The sequence below is a fragment of the Garra rufa genome, chromosome 19 (assembly GCF_049309525.1).
Source record: "Garra rufa chromosome 19, GarRuf1.0, whole genome shotgun sequence".
NCBI lineage: Eukaryota > Metazoa > Chordata > Actinopteri > Cypriniformes > Cyprinidae > Garra > Garra rufa.
Genome location: NC_133379.1, coordinates 33,502,547 through 33,506,555, shown reverse-complemented (window position 1 = coordinate 33,506,555; position 4,009 = coordinate 33,502,547).

The window sequence follows — 4,009 nt, the reverse complement described above, 5'->3', positions numbered from 1 at the left end:
ACCTTAGATCAGGAATCTTCAACAGAGGGTCCTCAAACCAAAAACACATCTTTATATGTGTATATGTTTATATGTATATCTTATATGTGTTTTAGTTGTCACTGTCAATAATTTAATATGGGATTTTAATATGTCATGTGCAAATATATGACTGCAATGGCATTAAAATCTCACTGATGTACAATTTAAGCATCATGAAGTATGAAAATATATTAATGTGTTGCTTTCTAATGTGGTGCTTTAATACAAGTCAGGTTTTGGAAACAGTAAAATTGTGAAATAATGTTACTATTTAAAAGTAGCATATTACCATTTAAGTGTTGTGTGAAGTGCTTGTATTTTAAAAAGTAATTTATTTCTGTTATAAATAGTTGAATTTTCAGCATTATTACTCCAGTCTTCAGTGTCACATGATTCTTCAGAATCATACGATATGACAAAATTTCAAAGATTTTATCTAAAATTGAAAACAGAAAATATTAAAACTCAAAAATGTACCTCAGTAATACTAGCACTGTTTTTACCGCCACTTCTAATCAATTTAAGGCATCCTTTAAAAATTGTGAAATATCATTACAGTTTAAAATTGGTATTTTCTATTTGAATATATTTCAAAATGTAATTTATTCCTGTGATCAAAGCTGAATTTTCAGCATCATTACTCCAGTCTTCAGTGTCACATGATTCTTCAGAAATCATTGTAATATGCTGATTTGCTGCTCAAGAAACTTTTTTTATTATGTTGAAAACATGCTTGATATTTTGTGGAAACCTAAAATAACATTTTCAAAAGTTAATATTTAAGAATACCAATAAATAAATATTATTTCAGGTAGCTGCCAAGACATTTCTCATTTTTGATATACTAAAATAACTAAAAATGAATTTTAAAAAAAGTTTTTTTTTTAACTAAAAAAAATGTGTTTAAAAAAAGCACAAAATAAATAAAATGTAACCGAAATGAAAAGGAAAATAGAAAAACTAATATATAATATATAAAATATGTAATTGCCAGGTGAGAAATTTATATATATATATATATATTTTTTTTGCTATTTCTCTATCCAGAGGTTTGTGGATTAAAAGTGGTTGGAGATGTTTCTTGAACTCTATTTAGTTTTGTTTGTTTGTTTGTTTTTTACTATTGGCAGACTAACAGACACATCATAAAATAACTAAAATTGAAATAAAAATGAATAAAAACAATACTTCAAAAAAAAAAAATTACAAAAAAAAGGAAAAAAGAAAAAAAAGAAATAAAAAGTAACAAAAATTAAAAAGAAAAAAAAAAGAAAATAGAAATATATAAAAATATGTAATTGCCAGGGGAGAATATTATTTTATTTTTGTTTGCTATTTTTTTTTGCTATTTACAATTATTTTATTCTTTTTTATTGAGCATTTGCTGTTCAGAAGTAACTAAACTTGCATTTTTCAGTTAAAAGTTTCAGTCATAGTTTTACATGAAAATGAAATCCATAATTATGCCAGTCTGTCAATAGTCCAACCACTTTTAGTCCATGAACCTCTGGATGGAGAAATAGCAAAAAAAAATTTTTTTTTTTTTCTTGAACTCTTCAAAAAAAAAAAAAATTCCCGAAGGCTTATGGACTAAAAGTGGTTGGACACATTTCTTGGACTCTATTTAACTTTTTTTTTTTTTTTTTTTTTTTTAACTATTGACAGACTGACAGACACATGATAATACGGATTTCATTTTCATATAACACTACTAGTCTTTTTATTTTTTTTTACTGAAAAATGCAAGTTTGGTTACTTCTGAATTCCAAAAATAAATAAATAAATAAAAAAATAATAAAAGCAACAATTTAAATAAGAACAGACTGAGAATCACTTTTTTAATCCAAATGAGTATTTTTATACACTCACTACCTTAACTATTAAAATAAAGCAAATCTGCTCAAATGCTGATTTTCTGACAATCCTTGTTAACTTCTTCCTAATCTTAATTTACTTGCTTAACTTACCACAGACCTTGTTCAGGAAAGATGGCCGATCCACACGTCCTTCCACGCAGCAGGACTACTAAAAGCACTGAAAAAGAAACACCCTTCACAAAACACTCTAAAACACAACATCCTTTATAAAACACTCACACTCCTGTCGTCTCTTCCACAGATCCTCAGCCTGCAAGAAAATGAGAAACAAGTCCGGTCTCTGTCATGACTGCTCATTCTACTCTCCTTTAACCTCCATATATGTACCTAGAGGGGGTTTAGTCAAACACTTTTGTGATAAGCTTAGAGAAGTATCGATCCGCCGTGACGTGGGGACGAGGTCACTAACCCAAAACCAGGGAGTCCTTCTGAAAAAAAGCATAATTTCCTTTTAACACTGAAACAGTTTTCATGAACCTCTGGCATCTAAAACCATTAGTATGACCATTTAAGACACTTGTGAGATCAGACCATCTGAAACGCCTCTTTAAATATGCAATCAGCGACTGAACTATTTATATAGCTACTCTAGATTGTTTTAAAAACATTAGAAGATTTTTAATGTATTGAAACTATAAGCCAGTCTGAAGTTTATTCCATGCAATTTCACCAATCGCTCATATAATCATACCTATTTTCCAAGAAGTGTTGACAAACATAGCAGTTTGTTTCCGATTCTGTGAATCCCCAGCAGAGGCTGTGATGTTGTTAGTTGCGGGTGAGTTTGGCGTTGGGCTTGTTTGTGATTGCAGAAAGAGAGCACTTGATAAAGTGTACAGGCCGCTTTTATTTGCTTGTCCTTGGATCTGATAGCCGTCCGATTGCACGTGTGAATGAACTGAGTTTCCTTCACCGCTCCGCAGAGCCTCATGCCATGTGCTCAGCAACACAAATGCACAAAAAAAATCACCATACATGATTTGACACAGCAATTAAACAAATACAGTATATGATTTTGAAATGCCAGTATATGAAAATATAAAGCATATTACTCAACATTTTGTATTGTCAATAAGAAAATGAACAAGAAAAAATCATAATCAAATCCAAAATTATATCTAGTGTCCGAATTATTTTTGGTTGGACTGTATAATATAAAATAACATTTTATAGGCATTTAAAAGAACTATTCATTTTGTCCAAAGAAAAAAATAATATTCCAAAAGGTAATATACATTCCAAAAGGTAATATACATAAATTACAATTTCTTATAATTAAAACAAAAATATACTTTATATAAAATAATAAATATTAACAATTAAATGTATATTCCTTAAATAAAGCATCATTTTGTGACATTTTCAAAGACAAAAGCAAAAACGATAATATTCCAGCATATACAAAACTTAATTAAAATTAAAACATACATTTTGTAAAATAATAACTATTAACAATTAAATGTATATTCTTAATATTAAATAAAGTCCCTTCATAGTTTTTTAAAAGTTTTAATAATTATGCAGTCAAAAAAGCAAAAATGATAATATTCCAGTATATATAAAAAAAAAAGTATAATACTAAAAAAAACATACATTATATCAGACATTTTCAAATAAAAAAACCCAACACGTTTTATATATAAACAATATACTGTATAAAGGATTTTTGGGTATAATATGTCAGTTTATTTTAATTTGCTATCCTCACTTACATAAATGATCTATAGTGTCCTGCACCCACTAGTAAAAAAAAAAATCTAAAATTATAACTGGTGTTCGAATAATTTTTGGTTTGACTGTATAATATTAGTACTTTGACTGTATACTAGACATTTTAAAGAACTATTTTATCTTATTTTTTGGATGAAAATTACTTATAATTAAAAAAAAAAACATACATTATATCAAACAATCAGGAAAATGTATTTATAAACAATTTAAATATAAATAAAAACTTTTTTTTTTTTACTAAGGACACAGTAAATTGATAAACAAAATAAAGACATTTATAATGATTTATGAACATTAAAATTTTAAAATCAATGTAACCACATTAATAATTATTATTAACAATTAATTCCAAATTTTATTAACAATATTCACTGAAACCT